Genomic DNA, 20,838 nt, shown 5'->3' with positions numbered 1-20,838 from the left:
TCATAAATTAATGTCCAAAGCACATTTGCAATAACTAGTCGAAGGTTCGTTGAAAAGAGTTTTTCATGTAATTACATGTCGCGTTCATCAGTTTGACTTAACTTTAGCTGAAAGGCAGTAGCTTTTTCGATATAGAAAAACCTCTAAAGTTGTGAACTTGCAACGGAAATTACGTGTAGCTAATAACCGAATTCTTATGAACCGTGGCCATTGCAGCGAATCGTTTGTTAGATTGGGGATATTAAGCCCGCTTGGATTTTGGGATAGAGAGATAAATTACAAAACGTAAATGTAGTTTTCGAGTACGGCTGTAGACATTTTAGCGACACAATCAATAGGGGATTTTATATTGTCTGCGAGTCGGTCGAGTCAGATCGTCATAGTTGAGAGAAAAGAAAGCACGTGATTTCATTATGTAAATTTTTCCTACATTTCATCTCTAAATAATGTGAAATATATCGTACGAAATTTTTTATTATTACGTTCATTAATGCGTGTGTGCAATTATTATATACCTATAAACCAACTTACCCTGATTGATTCATCAACATCCAGCGAAAAGTATTGAAAATAAGTTGATGATAATTAGTATATATGTTCTTCTTACGGTGTAAGTGTACACGAAGTCGGAATTTTTTTTGAAATTCCGAGTTTAGAAGGTTAAAATGGGGTAACAATGAAATTTATTATTATTTTTTTTAATTTCCGGTAACAAATAAAGATATCGACTTGCTTTTGGTGCGTGTAATTTTCATGTAAATATCTAAAAACCGATTTGTAAATTTTTTGAAATTCCGAGTTTAAAAGATTAAAATTGATTTCATTTTTTTTTTTTGAAACTCGACTACGTTTTTTTAATGTTTCGGTAATAAATAAAGATAATAACTCGATTTTTGGTGTGTGTAATTTTTATGTAAGTATCTATTAACCGATTTGTAGATTTTTCGAAATTCGACTTTGAAACGGGTGAAGAAATATAAAAAACAAATTGAACAGTGATTGCTAGTTTTCCCCGTTCCGTCGATACTAAACGAGATATTAACTAGATTTCGGTTTGTAAATAATCTTTAGATAAATATCTAAAAACCATTTACGGTTTTTTTTTAATTTCATTTTTTTAAGGGGTGCGAAGGTGTACGGCGTGGCGACTCAGTCGACACAGCCACTGTCAGTGTTACTGTACATGCGACGCGACTGGCTACACCTGCCTCCAACGCGACGACAAAAACAAGTAATTATATACCGTGGGCGAAACCGCGATGATAATCCTACATATATATTTGAACTTGTACTCTAATAATGACAGTAGCAGTATAGAAAACTAGATGGATGTTTTGATAAAAGTGAATAAAAATATTAAACGATTACATTACGCGTATACATCGTACTCTAGGACTAGAAAATTATTTTCTTTGTGCTATTATTATTATTACAATTATTATGTATATTATAGTTGTTATTATTCTCATCAACTCTTTAACTTTTCTGTAATACTCTTAAATATACATTTTTAATTCATATTTAAGAAATTGCAGAAAAAGAGCAGAAAAGATGTGAGTTTAGGAAGGTCTCTTGGGTCAATGAATATTCAACCCTGTTTTGTGATATTAAAAATCATCATCTTGAGACTACTTCTTATTCTATTTTGGAACGGTGGAAAAGAAAGAGGGATAGATACTGCAGGATAAAGATAGAAAGTAAAAGAGCGTGTGAGAAGGGAGAGGCATTGTAGTAAAGAGGCATACTGACTGTTTTAATATATTCTTTAATTAGAACAGCAGACACCTCGAGGGATTTTAAATTCAAAGTCCGAGTCCGTTAAGTTAAAAAGACATTTACTATTTACTAGCTGTTTCTGTCTGTAAAATAAAAAAAAGAAGTTAAATAAAAATGGGAATATTAAATTTTTATAATTAAAAAAAAAAATCTGAAATTTTTACATGTAAACTTAATAGCAGTAGTGGCTATTATTATGAATGTAATGTTCTAAGTTTAACTAAAATAAATTTATGTAATTTGGTAGAGCGAACTTCATAATTATTATTTAAAAAATGTTTAATAATTATTCCGTTTACAAACATTTTTAAAATACTGCACTTTACTCAAACTTATCAATAATCGGAATTTTTTCAGGTTTTCTTTTTTCTTTAACCGTCTTCTAACAAAGGAGGAAGTTCACAAAATTATTTTGTATTCAAGTACTAATTTTTTAAAATTTGACCGATTCTATTCTCCTCGTTTTAGTTTGCAAATATAAATTTAAAGTAAGCATAAGTTTGTAAAATAAGTTTCTTAGGCGGTGTTTTTGAAATAAAAATTTACGCGGTCTACATTGACAATTTATAAACATTTTTTTTTTCATCTTACATTAAGTTTTGTAACATTTCGTACAAGACGTACTGCTATTAGAAGATACATCTATTTAAATCCACCTTAATAAAAAAGTGCCTTTGAATCTAGAAGTATTTACATATTTTGAAAGTGATTTTTTTATTTTATCAGATTTTTCGTTTTATAACTCGAGCAGTTAAGGTGAAGCTGTCAAACAAGGTGAACGTTATGGCTAAAATTTGCTTGATGCCTATCGTTACCTTCATTACTATTAGGACAAGAAAAAATATTCATTAAAAAAAGACGAAAAAAATCATTTACAAATTTGTTTTCTGGAAAATGTTTTTAAGAATACCAAAGGTAAGTTGGAGGTCGATTCGATATTTAGAGTGTACGAATAACTGTTAACACCAGAATTAAACAATCAGAACTGATATTTATCTCGATAGGTTATTTTTTTAAATTAAAAAGAAAAAAATTAACACTTACATATTGTATTTTATATACGTAATTAATATTTTAAGTTTTAAATGTATACGCTATAAATCAAATAGCTTCTATGTATAATTAAATTGCTTTAACTTAAATAATAAAAAATAAAGGTTTTTTAAGTAACCGGTTTTGTCAAGATGAATTTCGCGGATACATATATGGATCTGTAAAGTTAACATCAGAAGGATTCCAGAACATCCTGACCCCTGTAGGGGCGCCTTTTGACGATCTCGGCCGCTACACCATTCCTTCCGTTTGTATGAACAGGTTGACAGGGTCGTATTTTAGACCCTGTCAACCTCACAACACATCGGTCATCATTTTGGCCTCTTTCAGGTTGTCACCGACGCAAATGCCTCTGCAGACATTTCATTCGGTTTATTTACACAACTTACTATCGCCATCGTAAGGCTTCTTTCAATCACCTAACGTAATTTACTGCCCTCAACTATCAAATTAACCGATTCGCGGAAGCGTGATCCCCGGGCCTTTCTCTAACACCGAAGGTTTCACACAAACACCGTATCTAATTTCAGTTAGACTATGCACTCAGATCGTTATTTGATTGAGTTTTTAAACACAATAATTAATCTTGATTTACTCAAAAATCAACAAACAAGAAAAAATTCATAAATTTTATATGCCTCTAATGAAAACATACCCTATCTTTCTCTGCTCTGTTTGAGCGAGGTGAATGCTTACACCCTTCCGCACCGCACCACCAACACAGAGTTCTCCACGCATCCATTCTTATCCTAACAGGGAATATCTTAAGCTAATCGGGGCTCGATTTCAAAACGCCTATCTTGGAGATATAAGCAGCCAGGCGGGCTCCTTGCCATCCGGATTGCTACTCTATCTATACATCTAGTTAAAAAAAAACACTAACCACCATTGAAATTATAAATTATAAAGTTCTAATCGCGTAAAAGAATATATAAGTATAAAATCTGAAATACATTTAAAGCAGCTTCAATGTCCTGACAATTATCCGTGTATGTTATTCCATTCACAGTTTGCATCGGCCAAGGAAATGGATCCGTCCGTCTTACACTAAATGATAAAAAATATTATTTAGAATAAAAATTTTTATTATAAAAAATACAAATTTTTAGAAATTTTAATAATTATAGATTTATATTAATAAATTTATATTAAATAAAACAGAATCGACTATTGAAGAACCATATTTAATTCATTTTTGTTACATTATTTAAATATATTTTATTTTATTACAAATATTCCGTATTATTAAATAAATTATATTAATTCAGGAAATTTACCTGTTTAACAGGAAGTCGAACAGGAAAGTACCAACCTGGAAAACGTTCCTAAAATACGCTACGGTTATAAAAATATATGAAATTTATTTTATAAAATTATCTTAAACTTAAGCGTAAACATTTTTTGTAAAAAAAATTATAACGCTACAGGTATAAAAAAATTATGATTAAAATTTTATTTAAAATTGTGTGAACAAGTCTATCCAAGAAGATTCCCAAGAACGCCGAAACAATTTGAAAAGAACGGGAAATTAATAATTATAAATTAGAAAATAAATAATGTTTTTTTATTGAGATTACGAGCATCGATTGCTTTAACTATTTACTCGATGGAATTTTGTAGCGTATGAAAATAACCGGGATTCCGGGCGCCTGACCAAGATTCGAACCCGAGGCCTCCGGATGAAAGGCCGAGACACCATTGATCCGCCACGGAGATCGGAAATAATTATTATTAATCGGGAGAAATATTTAGAAATAGGTAATTGATTATGTTGTACGTATTTTTATAATGTTAATTAACGAGAATCAAAAACTTATGGTACTTTCATGATGCCACAAGATGAAGAAATTTAACTACTCGGGCGATGAAAAGGAATTGAACGAGGGAATTGTAAACGAGAGTGAATGATCAGTCTGAAATGATTCGTTAAGTCTATCTGATCTACTTATACCTTTTTTTTTTTTTTTTTTTTTCTTCTGTTTAGCCTCCGGTAACTACCGTTTAGATAATTCTTCAGAGTATGGATGAGGATGATATGTATGAGTGTAAATGAAGTGTAGTCTTGTACATGCTCAGTTCGACCGTTCCTGAGATGTGTGGTTAATTGAAACCCAACCACCAAAGAACACCGGTATCCACGATCTAGTATTCAGATCCATGTAAAAATATCTGGCTTTACTAGGACTTGAACGCTGTAACTCTCGACTTCCAAATCAGCTGATTTGGGAAGACGCGTTAACCACTGACCAACCCGGTGGGTTTGATCTACTTATACCTGAAATAAGGAAGATGCGGGTAATCGGGTCGAAGATTGTTTTTTATTTTCAAATAAGTAAATAAAAAATAAAAAGAAACAAATAAAAATTGGTCTTACAAAAAAATGTTTTTTTTTTTTTCTTTAATAAATTACCTTTAACTTGATTTTTATATAATTTTTTATATACGATAAAAATTGTCTGAGGTAAAATTTAAGTTTTGATAAATTTTCACGTTTTTCGGAAAGGTTTTTTGCGCACGTATTTCACTACCTGTCATAAACAGTAGGTCGTACGTAAAAAATGGTTCCGTAAATTCCAAAGGATATTAAACTTCTTTTCATTTATTTATTTTTTTCTAGATGGAAGATAATTTATTTATTAAGTTTACAAAGGTCCTGATGTGAGTTTTTTCCATTGAAATAAGTATTTTTACAAAAAACCCCACTTTTCATTCTATACCTGCAATTCACTCATTTTATCGTTTAGTATTCCGGAATAAACTCATCGGTTTCTTAAAAAGCTAGTACAAAATATAAATTTACCTAAAAAAATTAAATCGGTTGATAATATATTTCTCTTTAAAGCTTTTTACCTGTATTGTACGGCAATTAAAATTTTATAGGTACCCTAAATTTAATTACTAATATTTCTAACCGATTTATATTTTACGGTTAAGCTAAGTTTTTAATGTTACGTCGTATTCAATCGTATATGGAATTCTACAGAGCCTGAGCTGACGATCGGTATTCTCTTGACATACTTTTCCTGTATTTCTTTCCTTATATTTATCAAAGCAAGTATGATATCTCCACTTTTTTTATAATAACAATAGATGGAATCTACAAAGTTAAAAAAGAAATAGCGTAAGGAACGAGTAATTTGTTATTTGAATATTATGACCTGGTAGTACGGGAGAGTCTGAAAGAGATGTAAAAAATGTGAAGGAAATGTGTGACATGAAGAAATTCAGAAATGTGGAATGCAGTTTAGTGTCGAGAAGAGTAAGGTGGTCGTGTAAGACTGAAAAAAGGAAAATTCGATGGACGAAACTGTGAACTGTAGAAAAATTGAAAGGGTAAAAGAGTTTACTCGTCTGGGAAAAGTTTTTTCTGAAGATGGGAGAACGGTTAAAAAAATAACCACTAACAAGAATACATAAGACAAATGGATTTTATTAGAGTGTAAGAAGTCTTGTCTGGGACAAGGAAATGTAAGAGAGATATTTATAAAGTCTGCTTTAAGCCGACTCTTACATACGCCGCAGAAACCTGATAAGATGGCAGAAAGATGGAAGGTCATGTACAGGAAGCAGAAATGAAATTCAAGAAAAGCACTCTAGGGAAGACAAGAAGGAATAGGGTAAGGAGCAGTATGACGCGGCTGCGATCGCACCACTTGCAGGCGGTTTTATAAGCAGCGCACGGCAAAGCGAAAGCATTCTTTCGCGGACTACCAATAGAAGCAGACGAAGAAGAAGAAGAAGGAAGTCCCCTGGCCGGCCCAACGTGGGATCTCGCGGCGGTTTCCGACATCCCAGTCGGAGCAGCAGGCCTGGCCGGTCCAGCAAGAATCCCGCTAGCGCCAGGAGGCCTAGAGGTGAAGACGGAGCCGGCCGAGCACCGCTCGGGGAGAACCGCCTCGGCTGCGGAAGACGATCGACACTGCCGGGCTCTGGGGACTATCTCTATAGAGAACGCTATTGTGAGGACCCGACTGCCGCTGAGGGAAAGCTCGGTCGGATTCCAACGGACGAGCCGCAACTCCCAGACACTTCCAGCTGCCGGGCCGAACCGAATTCGCCGTAGACCAGCGACCATACTCGACAGCCCTTTTCAGAGCTACCACAAGGTTCTAAGGTGCCACGTGCCGTCGAAGCCATTCGGCGACAATTGTTACCGCTGTATACGTGTATGAAATATACGAGGCGGGTGGGAGTTCATTACACAATGCCTACGTCTCGGCGCTCTAGAAGAAAAACCGTTTACCAAAACGTATTTTTAAATCAGATTAAAAGAATTAATAGTTTTACGTATAAAAATGTTTCCACCCTGCTGAAAAATAAAATAGAGATTAGAAACAAATAAAGGTACCTATGTACTGTAGATCGCTTAACTAAATCTATAAATAGCGACTAATTTTTTAAATATCTAACTAATTTTTACGCGTTTAGGTAAGGCCTACATGTTGTTTAAATTTAGCTTTTATTCTGAAAAATTGCAATTAATTTCATAAGTTCGTAACTTAATTTTATTTTTAAATTCTCAAAATTACAACAAACGAAACGAATGTCGGTAAAGCTATGTTAAGTTCAACACGGTGAGTAGTCGGTACAATTACTCTGTCGTATTGCTATTATACGTAGTCGAGGGAAATGATATACGCTAAAGTCTAACAATAAACAAAACAAACATTATATTGTATCGCGAATAGATTTGTTGCTTGCTTAGAACTACTGTCAATTGTTTACAATAGGAATGTAGGAACGGGCAGTGCAGTGTTTATGTGCCGAGCAATGAAATGGTGTTTCGCGGCTGGGACCGCTGCTAAGGTCGTTTTCATTACTTGTCACAACGTTATGTGTGCATAATATGTAGGTCTGTGTGTAGATTGTACCGAGAGGGTTCATTGTTTTCCTTTGTCTTAGTAATTAACAACATATATGTTTCTGGTTATTAACTCTGACGACCGTCTGGGAATAAAAAATAAATACTAGTACCAAATGTTATCTCATTATTCTAGTGAATTAATTAATTAATTGTGTGCTGATTTAAAGTGAAATTTTATAAAAATTATAACGAGTCAAGTAATACGTAATATAATCTTTTTTAAATATTAAATAGTACGCTAATAATATTAATGCTCCCTTAACGTAAATGTATCTTAATAATACAATTAATAATGTATTTGCAAGAAGGCCTCTACTCCGTCAAATTTAAGTTATTTTATTATCTTTTTATTATAATACCGCTGACGTAATATAACATAATTACGCGTTGCACTATCTTACGAAAATTAATAAAAAACCGGAAAAAATTATCTACAAATTATTTTCATGTAACGTAACCGTCGTCAGCTGAGGTAAAATGGTCGATATCCATGGCGGAGTATTAGCCGACTTCCCCCTTAACCGATATCTTAGCTTACCACCACAGCATGTCATATTTCATACGCTTAAAAATTTTCACGTCAAAAATTAATTTTTTTTTTAGTTAAAAATGTACTACGAATTAAAAAGTATAAAAAGAAAGTACAACGATAAACTAAGACTAAATTGAAAACTTTTGATGGAAAGGAAACAAATATTTAATTCTAATAAAGTTGACGAGAATATAAAAGAATTGTGAAGAAATAAATTGTAAAAAAAAATCTATAAACGAATAAGGAATGTCCTACGTAAGTTGCAATTTAATACATTATATATATATATATATATATATATATATATAGTGTTATATTTTTGTAAAAATTAAGAATATTTTTCTAAAGAAAGGGTCTAGGAGATGATAATGTATCTCATGATGACTAAAGAAATTAACGATTTCAGTAAAAAGCCTTGCTCGGAATCAATTGCAAAGATAAAAGCAACCGATGTCAGATAGATATAAATAGAACAGGAAATTATTGAAGGGGAAAATTCAGAGTACGCGAATCCCCTTGTTATAGTAACAAAACCGAATGGGGAAATTAGGTTATCAGGATATTTAAAAAAGCTGACAACACAGTTGTAGGACTTTCCCGTCGTGCAGATAAAGCCGGGTTCAGAGAAAACCCTACTATACCTGTGGGTTGTTTTTGATGCACGACTTACACGCAAAGCTTAATTTAAAGTATTGATCATTTTACTTAAATATAATATATAATTCAACGACTCTAACTAAAGCCGTAACTAATCCGTGCGGTACTAGTACATTCGTGCTAGTAGTGGCGGTACTAGCGGCGACCGACTAAACTAATGTAATTTCACAACTTCTATAGAACAGAATTCACTTGTATGTTCGGCAGACTGGTGAAGCCGCGAGGCTTAACGCACTAGATACCGAGTCGAGCGGGCTATCGAGTTCGATATTCGGCCAGACCGAGTTACTTTTTTTCACCTTAAATATTATTCGTTTGTTTAATTCTACCGCTCACTTGTGACGTCACAACATAGCAATAGTTTAGAAATTTTTTTCAGATGGGAGCTCGATTTTGCACTTTTTTTTTGCAATTATTGTTACTTCATGTTAACAAATACGGTTAAGAAAAATATAACCTTAATTAGGCGAAATCTCCAGATACTGAAGGTGACCCCCCTTACACCCCCTTGACTTTTAAGTTGAAAATTGAATGGTATCAATGCCTCGTGTATAGAAGTAATCTGACCAAATTTGGTCAAAATCGGTTCGGTAGTTCTAAGGTGATTTATAAAAACATAAAATAAAAATAATTAAATTTAAAAAAAGAGTATGGCTACTTCCTAGTGGTGTTTGACGGGTAATGTTAAAAACCGGGTAAAAAATATTTAATTACCATTCAGATAATACTTCAGAGGATGAAATGAGGATGATATGTATGAGTGTAAATGAAGTGTAGTAAATGTGTAAGTAAGTGTAAATGTGTATAGTAATACCTTAGGTGTTTCTAGAGGCTACAAAGAAGAAAAAGAAAGAAAGAAAGAAAGAAAGAAAGAAAGAAAGAAAGAAAGAAAGAAAGAAAGAAAGAAAGAAAGAAAGAAATGTAGTATATATCGAGAGATATCGTTTATATCGATTGTCATTGTCTATATCAATATCGACTTTTTCAGACCGTTATGTGATTAAACATTATATTATAAACATTATGGAAGTAGTAACATGTAAACACTCGCGGGGAAAAAAACTGAAATTTTCAGCGAATCGGTTAAGTAGTTTTTTGAGTTTTAGGCACGCGCAAAACGAAGATTGTCTTTTATTTACGTAAATTATTATTCTCGCAAGCATGAGTTTAATGAAAACAGCGGAGTTCAAGAGGCAGAGCCCTCTGGCTAGACGGGATGGGCGAGCGAAGCGAGCCATGACCGGCTAAATATCTCCTGACCGCGACAGGGAACGCAAGTAAACATTTAGCGCGGACGAGGCCGCGACGAGGATGTTAGAATGGAGAATCTAATACGTTTTATCTTTATTGGGGTTTTGCTAATCGGTTTATATCGATCGGGTTATTTTAATTCATTAATAAAATACATTGGTCGGACAAAAATTATTCAATTTTAATACTTTCCTTTTTTTGTTTTTCTATATTTAAGCGTTGGGCAACAATTCCTTATTTATCGTAACTTCCTTCTGTAATTAAAAAAAAAATTCTTTACCGTTTTTTCAGGATTTAGTGAATATCTAAAAACAATATTCTCAATTAAATAATTTTAATTTTTATATAAATTAATTTTTTATTAAAAAAATATTGCGGGTGACGCCGTGATGGGGGAACGCTAGTCATATTATAAATAAATTACCGCAGAAAAAAAAAAGATTATTATAATATGAGGGATAATGGTCTGTTTTAAAGAAAGCAGAAAAATAATAAATCTATGGAAATTATGCGTACCAGATAGTTTGCTACGGAAATCGTTGAAGTTTATCATGAGATCTCTGGATCGTTCGGCCGCAGAGTAAATTACATAAAATGAAGGATGAACAAAAAAGAATACCGAAGTTTTCTGAATATTTTTTTTTTTCTTCAGTCATTTGACTGGTTTGATGCAGCTCTCCAAGATTCCCTATCTAGTGCTAGTCGTTTCATTTCAGCATACCCTCTACATCCTACATCCCTAACAATTTGTTTTTCATATTCCAAACGTGGCCTGCCTACACAATTTTTTCCTTCTACCTGTCCTTCCAATATTAAAGCGACTATTCCAGGATGTCTTAGTATGTGGCCTATAAGTCTGTTTCTTCTTTTAATTATATTTTTCCAAATGCTTCTTTCTTCATCTATTTGCCGCAATACCTATTCATTTGTCACTTTATCCACCCGTCTGATTTTTAACATTCTCCTATAACACCGCATTTCAAAAGCTTCTAATCTTTTCTTCTCAGATACTCCGATCGTCCAAGTTTCACTTCCAAATAAAGCGACACTCCAAACATACACTTTCAAAAATCTTTTCCTGACATTTAAATTAATTTTTGATGTAAACAAATTATATTTCTTACTGAAGACACGTTTCGCTTGTGCTATTCGGCATTTTATATCGCTCCTGCTTCGTCCATCTTTAGTAATTCTACTTCCCAAATAACAAAATTCTTCTACCTCCATAATCTTTTCTCCTCCTATTTTCACATTCAGTGGTTCATCTTTGTTATTTCTACTACATTTCATTACTTTTGTTTTCTTCTTGTTTATTTTCACGCGATAGTTCTTGCGTAGGACTTCATCTATGCCGTTCATTGTTTCTTCTAAATCCTTTTTACTCTCGGCTAGAATTACTATATCATCAGCAAATCGTAGCATCTTTATCTTTTCACCTTGTACTGTTACTCCGAATCTAAATTGTTTTTTAACATCATTAACTGCTAGTTCCATGTAAAGATTAAAAAGTAACGGCGATAGGGAACATCCTTGTCGGACTCCCTTTCTTATTACGGCTTCTTTCTTTTGTTCTTCAATTATTACTGTTGCTGTTTGGTTCCTGTACATGTTAGCAATTGTTCTTCTATCTCTGTATTTGAACCCTAATTTTTTTAAAATGCTGAACATTTTGTTCCAGTCTACGTTATCGAATGCATTTTCTAGGTCTATAAATGCCATATATGTCGATTTGCTTTTCTTTAATTTTCCTTCTACTATTAATGTGAGGCCTAAAATTGCTTCCCTTGTCATTATACTTTTCCTGAAACCAAATTGGTCTTCTCGTAACACTTCTTCCACTCTCCTCTCAATTCTTCTGTATAGAATTCTAGTTAAGATTTTTGATGCATGACTAGTTAAACTAATTGTTCTGTATTCTTCACATTTATCTGCCCCTGCTTTCTTTGGTATCATGACTATAACACTTTTTGAATATTTTCTGAATATTTAATTCTCTTAATTTTGACTTGATTCCGCACAGAGTTTTGTCAGTGAGGAGGTGCCAAGTTAAATACACTTAGCCATGTTGCTATTTAATAAAATTCTTTGGCCCGTTACGTAGCCGGGGAAAGAGCCGTGTACGCAGAAAATTAAAATAAGAAACTCCTGTTACGGTTGCTTCATCGAAAAAACGGCCTAAATTCCCGTCGGGATATTGTGCAACAAAAAATTTAATCTTGGGAGTCCCTTTCATATTTTTAAATTTCATGGGGATTTTTTGACTTGCAAATACGGACTTCATGCGCGTTAAGAATTGTCGACTTATCACTACACACAATACGATCAAGAAAGTCGCCATTTTCATGATGCAACATTTCGATCGTAAATTTCGAGTATAAAGGTATATGTAAGCGGTTTCTTAAAATATTCCATACTGTCGTCACCGGAACCACTAGTTTGCGTCCGTATTTTCTAACAAATTTTCGGTATACTAAAAGAAATACCTCCTGACACGTTCAAAATTTTCTTTAGACATCCTTAATCATCCGGTACTCTTCCTTTTACACAGATATCTAGTCTTTCAAACCGATTGTGTTATCGAAGAGTGTTATTATCACTTTGAGGATCACGCGTAAACTTTCTAGGAACGCATGTTGAACTGTAACTACAGATTCACATTTAGTAAACTGCAAAACACAGAAGGCTTTCTATTTAGAAGTCGTCTTCTTTGTTAACAGATTAAAACACCGGTATTCTTTTTTATACACCCTATATTTTATTAATATTTTTGGCTCGTATTCTGAACCGGAAGGTGTTTTATTATATGCATTTATAATGTTAGTTGGATTAATAGCGGTTAATAAGTTGTATTCGATAAAGAAGGTAATTTCCATTCTTTTGGCTTGCCAAATAGGAAGAATTTTACAGAGGTAGGGAAGTGTGTATCTATAATTTCTATTAAAGAATCGTAATTTGAGTAAAAATTTACAAAGATGAAATTAACTAATTACAAATTAAATTAGATGTATTTCTTTATTTCGAAAAAATCAAATTTTAGAGAAAAATCTGTAAAAGAAATAGGAAGAAATCTGAAAATACTTTCGCTAAATCAGAACCGTGTTAAAATATTAAGACTATATTAAATAAGTGGAATCGGTATTAAAATAAAGTTTATCGACACAACTTGAATTCATTTTTATTTTCCTGTCTGTAGCGATGTATGCTGCTGCAGCAGGCATAGCTTATAAAAAAATATATAGATCACTCTAAATAAAAATCTAAAAAGATGGAGACATTAAAAAATTGATTTAAATATTTTGTAAATAGTTTATAAAAAAAAAATAATAATATTCCAATGCTATCAAGTACAAAAAATCTATCTTGTCAGACGGATGTTTGCGCGTAAGTATATTGGCCGTATTTCGTCTTATAACTCTGGACCCTGATTTTCTTCAAATTTGGTAGAAAGGTATTTATAGTTATATCTTTGGGGAAGAAAGTATGTATTAAATTATTGCAAAAAGTGGAAAATGGATTGGGGGGTGTTTTGTTCGAAATAAAATTTGAAATCATTACCGGAACACTTCAGTAAAAAAATTTTTCTTACAAAATGTTTAAGCTTTTTTTTTATTAAGATCACAAATTATCAAAAGGTTTTTAACTTTTAATAATTTAATATTCATCTTCTACACAAAAAAATTTCTTTATATATTTTTCCTTTTTTAGCTATATCTTGATTCAGAAAAAGAGTTAACGGGTTTTAGTCGCATCTATATTTTGTACATCAACAGGCCTTCAAACAAATAGAATATTTTTTCCCGTCACTTCAATGGTCTGTAGTAACAAAAAATAATTTTTAACTTTAAAAAAAAAAAAAATTAAACACGTTTTGAAAGTTATCCGTTCTATTTAAAATTTTTAAATCTTAATTTCTCGGTAGCCCTTACCGTTTAGTATTCCTTGCAAAAAAGAATTAGCCAAAAATTTTCATCCCCTTCGTAAAAAATTACAACTTTGTTTATTACCAAACCCCCAATACATCTTCTTAAGCTTAATTTAAATTATTAAACTGAAATTAAGCTTACAATATAAAAGTAAATGTGTTATTAGAAATGCTACATTAAGTAAAACGATTTCCCGAATAAAATACAAATTAAACGACTTGATTCTATAAAGTCTATAAAAAGTCGACACTATTAAGGAAGGTTATATCTAATATTCCTATCTTAAGGATAAGAAAATGTAGTAGAAATAACAAAGATGGACCGCTGAATGTGAAAATAGGAGGAGAAAAGATTATGGAGGTAGAAGAATTTTGTTATTTGGGAAGTAAAATTACTAAAGATGGACGAAGCAGGAGCGATATTAAATGCCGAATAGCACAAGCTAAACGAGCCTTCAGTAAGAAATATAATTTGTTTACATCAAAAATTAATTTAAATGTCAGGAAAAGATTTCTGAAAGTGTATGTTTGGAGCGTCGCTTTATTTGGAAGTGAAACTTGGACGATCGGAGTATCTGAGAAGAAAAGATTAGAAGCTTTTGAAATGCGGTGCTATAGGAGAATGTTAAAAATCAGATGGGTGGATAAAGTGACAAATGAAGAGGTATTGCGGCAAATAGATGAAGAAAGAAGCATTTGGAAAAATATAGTTAAAAGAAGAGACAGACTTATAGGCCACATACTAAGGCATCCTGGAATAGTCGCTTTAATATTGGAAGGACAGGTAGAAGGGAAAAATTGTGTAGGCAGGCCACGTTTGGAGTATGTAAAACAAATTGTTGGGGATGTAGGATGTAGAGGGTATACTGAAATGAAACGACTAGCACTAGATAGGGAATCTTGGAGAGCTGCATCAAACCAGTCAAATGACTGAAGACAAAAAAAAAAGGATAAGAGAAATTGATGTTTTATAATTGCAGCATTATTTTATTAGAATGTAAAGTTTATAAAAATAGAATGTCTATAAAAGAGTATATAAATAATTAGCAAAACGTTTGGGTAAAATAAAAGTAAAAAAAAAAAAAATCGTCAGAGTAAGGTAATTGTAAATAAAAAGGAGATTTAAAGATATAATATTGATAAATTTAGATACATTAATAAATACCAGGTCAATTCCTCACAGGCTATGAATTCCTTCAGGCTGGTATAACCGAAAAAATATGTAAAGTAGTTATATTTTAGTTTCTTTCTTTTTTTTTTATCAACTTTTACTTGAATTTTTTCATAAATGTGGAACACGTCTCGTAGCTTATGTTAAATGCATAAAATCAGTTCAATGACTTAACAAAAAAGGATCTTTGGTATCCATCTTAATTATTCTTTCCATACGAAGCTAAATGAGGAGTATGGGCGTGAGCCACCGCAGTAAGTGTTTTTCTTCTTTTAAGTGTATTGTATGTATGGAATTAAGTCAAGCACGTGCTCAGTGTGTTAAGATTTCAATTCTAAACCAGTTTAAATTTGGTAACGAATTTAATCTTTCGTAATGAAGAATTACGAAGTATAAGGTGTAAATAAAATTATGAAACCGGTTTTAGATTTTAAAATGTATATGATAAAATTAATTAAATTTATTGATTACCCGTAAAAAACCAAGATTGACGGTGAATTTTGGAGATGATAGATTTATAGTTATAAAAATTTCACAATATTTTTTTTAGAATAAGCAATAGTTTTTTTTTTATTCAGTTTGGACTAAAATATATATAAATATATATTTTGGGATAAAAATTAGTCGTCGTATTTTACAATCCTAGTAATTTTCTGAAAATATTTCTGTTTCTGTGTGTGGAAGAAATACTATTTATGTTTTTGTTCATTTTTAGAATTAAAAATCTTGTTTTAAATAGAAAATAAATAAAATAAAAATAATTGTAGACAACGGAAAACTTTTAGTTAAAAAATAAATGAACATCAAATGTTTTGGTGTTACAAACCTGTGTTTTATTTTCTCCATCGGTTTCCCCGTCCTTTGGAGTCGGTTCGCGACTAAGCATGAGCTCAGCTACAAGGGATGCCATCGCCTCAAACTACCTCGGAAAGGACAGAAGGCCCCGCCCAGGTAGCCGGGACTCGGTCTTTCTTGCCTTCCATGCTTCAAGTGAGGGGATCCCAAAGGGATTCCACCGTGATTCCGGTCTTACTTTACCCCCAACGGCACTGCAAGAGAGTCCCCACCGATCATCGAAGAAGAGACGCCGGAGCTTCCCAACGCTCCCAGATGAGGCTGTCCGTTGAAGATACCACAGTGCAGCTGTACCCGTATTCATGGCGTTGGTGCAGGTGGAGCTACCTTACATCCTTGATTTCCGGGTGCACGTTCGTGCGATTCACATGCCAGACAGCGAGGTTCCTGTTTGCAGACCCTCCTCACATGGCCGGCCATACCGCAGTCAAAACGTGACCACTTCGGTCTGGTCCAAGACAAACTTGGCTCTATGTCCTGCACCACAACACTGAAAGCAAAGATCACCTGAGGCACGTTCAGTCACCACCTGTGTTGATCCGTAGGCCGGCCGCATAGACAGAATTTCTACGGACACCGACTCCCCAATGACCTTACGGAGCTCCTTCATAAACTCATCCCCCGTTGTAAGTACGTCTAAGTCCTTTACGACAACATTAGTTCTCCTGCCACCCTTCCCAGTTAATGCCACAGTGGCGCCCTCAACCTTCTACGCAATGTCTGCGCTGAGTTGCTCCGCAACACCACTGTCAGCACGCAACCGGAGGTGCAAGTCTTCTCCCTGATCCCACCGTTTTGAAGCTGTAGCTTGTAAAAGTGTGAAAATGTAAAATTAACAGTGAATTGGACACGTGTTCGAAACCGGTCTAGTCGCTGAACAATGCCGATCTCCCCGGGTACAGTAACAATAGGACCGCTGCGTTGCCATTGTACCGCTATAACTCTGGAATGCTAAGTCGTACAAGAAAATTGTTTAAATAAAAGTCGTCTGTTTTTTTGAGATTAACAACTTTTCCAAATGCAATAGACGAAAAACAATTTTTCCCGCGAAAAAACACGTTTTTTTAACTTCAGCGCCACCTAGTATTTCAATTTCAAATTATACGGCATAACTTCAAAGACATTAATTGTAGAGGAGAATGTCCTCTCCATTTTTTGTTTTGAAAAACTTTTCTCTAAAATGTATAGATTCAGAGAAAAACGAATTTCAAAAACTGTTTTTTCAAAAAAGAGTTTTTCAAAAAACTATGGGAGGGGGATGTTAAAAAATCTACAAATCTGGAGTTAAGCTTCCCTCATCACCACTAACGCATGGACAAAAGATCAATCGGTAGGTAAGGATTTTCAAATACAGCCTATTTTGATGACAAATTGCCTGTACTATACGTGGAATTTTTCGAGATTAATAATATTATAAAGAATATTAGAGTAATCTAGTATTTCTATGAATTTATGCGGATTGTAATTACGTTTAGAATCTGAAATATGTTTGACAAAATTCGAACGATCTTTATATTTCTTGGTTATGCAATTGACATCTTTATCAAAAAGGAACGATTAGTCATACCAATGTATCGTAAATCGCAATCTTCACACACACCTTGTCCGTTCAAATTACATTTATTTCCCGTTATTAGGGTTTTAGTTGGATCTCTATTATTTATATAATTTAGATTTTATTATTTTAGTGGTATATACTGTGTTTAAATTAAATGATTTATACATTTTATTAAATTTTCTGTAGTTTAGATCATATTCTATTTTTACATATTCATTTCCTGAGTTCTCATGTTTTAGTTTTATTTTTACCTATTTATTTATTTATATTTTTTAATTTGAAATAGAATTTGTCCATTAAATTATCATTTTATCCATTCGATGTGCCAATGCATTTAATATTATTTAATTTTATAGTATTATGTTAGAGATATTTAATTGCTCTGTAAATTAAGTGCCTAAGTTCTGGTTCCATGGGTGAAATGAATTACAGTGTAGTCATGATATCTTGTCGGGTTCATTTCCTATATATGTTTATGTTCAATTTATTATTATTGAAGTTTTTATTAATTGTTATATCTAAATAAACAATGATATTGTTAATTTCTTGGTTCGTAATGAAATCAATGTTTTTATCCGAGTTGATTTTATTGACTATTATTATATTTTATTCATTATTAGTTTGTTTATTAAAAATAATTAAAATGTTATCCTCGTATATTTTATATAAAATGATTTGATTTTTATTAATTATTGTAAGCAGAATTGTACTTTCAAATTTATTCATAAAATTATTGTTTTATAATAAACAACAATTATTAAGTTGGCTAAACTGTTCCACAATCAACAGAATTCATAATAATTGTGACATTCTTACTAAACAGACGTATCTATTTTTATCTAACTTATGACTATTACATTTAAAAAATTTTTACTCCCTTTTCTTTAACTCACAATGTTTTTGTTTTCATGTCTGTCCTACATCATGTCTTTCATCCTTAATTTAACATACTTTCTGACATTGCCGATTGCACAGTTACTAAGATCGGGTGACAGTACTATATTCCACTATTAACATCCCCTTGTACGGAGGTAAATTAAGGCTGGAAATTAAGGATGCAGGTGTAATAATTTATCATACTTCCTGACAATGACTAGTGATGACATTTTGCACAGTATAAAGCAAGTTTTTAAACATTTTGTAAAAAGGTGACGATCCTTAAGTTTTTAATTTTATATTGTGAATTTTACACTTTTTATATATCTTAATTCTAAATTATTATAAATTCTTCCTGAAGATGGCAGAATAGACGGAGACGTTTGAGGAAATCAAGTAATATATCGGTAACCTGTTTTTAATATTATATTTATAATACATTTTTAGATTTGGCGTAGATTTATTTTGTTAAACTGCCATTAGCCAGATAAATTTTCAAGAAAAAGTTTGTAGAGAATTTAATTTCAATAGAATTATACAACTGTTCGAAGTAAACAATTTTTTCCTAAAAAAAGAATAAAAATTTACTGCGTTTGCAGCATAAGTTAAAAAAATTAAAGTATAACTTGGATGTTGTTGAAAAATTCGTTGGTTTTTTGGTTTACAACTGGTTAATTTAAAATTCTACCTAGATTAAAATATTACAAAAAAAGAGAGGGCAGTAGTTAGATGAGAGAACAGACTGACCCCCGCGTATCAGACTGCATGATTCATAATATGAAATCCCAGAGTACTTGTCCCCCGTATGGTCCTCGTTGAATCGGTGAGGCTACAGCAATACACGCGGCATCATGACAGAAACCTGTCCTGTTTGGTATCCCTGGTGTTTATAACTTCCGCTGTTTGACTCTAATCTCATTTTACTCGTATTATTTTTCTGTAATACGTATATAAAATATCAACAGTTGTTCAGTTGTATAATAAGAGCACACCGCGAGTTGATAACGTGAAGTTATGTTTATATTAGTGTTATGCGTTAACTTTTTTTTTCTTTTTAAGATATAACATTTCTTCCGTTTCATTTTAATTAACAAAATCTATTAGATAAAACGAACAACTTTTTTCTCGAAAAAATCCGACGTTATCTTAAAAGTTGAACACGCTATATTAGTACAACTGAAAATCGCTTATAGTTTATGAACGAATGAGCTTTTTACGTAACTAGACGTAAAAAAAAACGTAATTAGAGATGTTACTAAATGCATAAGTATAGTAATATATAATACACAAAGACAATGTCTGTGCTGTGGGTATGAGCAACAATAAGTGTTATATAAGTTACTAACATCTCATAAACGATATATGCATTTACTTATAATTCATCTACGTGTACTACTTAATGGACTAAATATTATACTAGGTTTATCTAACACGATATAAATGTAATTTGAAAAGGGTTGAAAATCAAATATATATGTAACGAGTCCCTGACCGTCCCTTAAATAGAGACTTTACAATAAAGAGTATAGGTTAATAAAAATTTATAATCGGTATATTGTTGTAGGAATTTCAGGGAAGGGAGATTTCATATCTCAATTGCTAATTAGAAAATTAATAAACTATTATTCAGTATAATTCATTTATTTCATTTCTTAGCGGAGTAGTGAATGGAATATGTAAAAATTTATTCGCATCAAGAGTGGTCGGCAGACTACGTGTTCAGTCTGCGGCATCGGCATCGGGGATGAAAACTTACTTTCCACTAACAAAGACATCAGACGCCACTTTAAAACAGAAATTTTATAAAAAATCGTTATTCGTACTTCGTTCGACTAATAGCGAGGAATCTTATTAAAAAATTTCATAAAATTTGGAAAACGTGTTTGGTCACGGCGAGATCACATAGACAAAAACAGATGAAGTGCTAAAAGGTCATATAGCCAATATAAAATGTTCTCGTTAAGCAGGAATTCGCTTCCCTCCGTCAATCAAATTACACTTCTAAATTAGCTAGTATCACAGATAAAGTGAAATGTCCGAGTGTATACAAGTACTAACCTTCTCTGCCTGCTCTTTTAGTTAAAGAAATAAACATTTACCACTAGAAGAGGCACTTAATAATTTTTTTAATGTCTCTGCAGAGAAGGGGTTTTTTTTACCTCGGGACCACCGTTAGGTATTACTTCAGAGGATAAGATGAATGACAATTTTTGAGGCGAGTGAAAAATGGCTTCCCGGTCAGGCTTGGCATTTTTACGGACGCTACAAATCATTCATCTCATCCTCTGAAGTAATACCTAACGGTGGTCCCGAAGGTTAAAAA

The 20,838-nt window shown here is 32.6% G+C and overlaps 1 protein-coding gene across 1 annotated transcript in view; it reads left to right on the top strand.

The window, feature by feature from the left end:
* LOC142324720 (glucose dehydrogenase [FAD, quinone]-like) overlaps nt 1-20,838 on the top strand; it is a 182,379-nt gene that overhangs the window by 825 nt on the left and 160,716 nt on the right. The gene's annotated exons all lie outside the window — the stretch shown is intronic.

This window comes from Lycorma delicatula, chromosome 5 (genome assembly GCF_047948215.1).
Source record: "Lycorma delicatula isolate Av1 chromosome 5, ASM4794821v1, whole genome shotgun sequence".
Taxonomy (NCBI): domain Eukaryota; kingdom Metazoa; phylum Arthropoda; class Insecta; order Hemiptera; family Fulgoridae; genus Lycorma; species Lycorma delicatula.
Note: the sequence above shows the minus strand (reverse complement) of the source record. Positions and strands in the feature narration are given on the sequence as shown.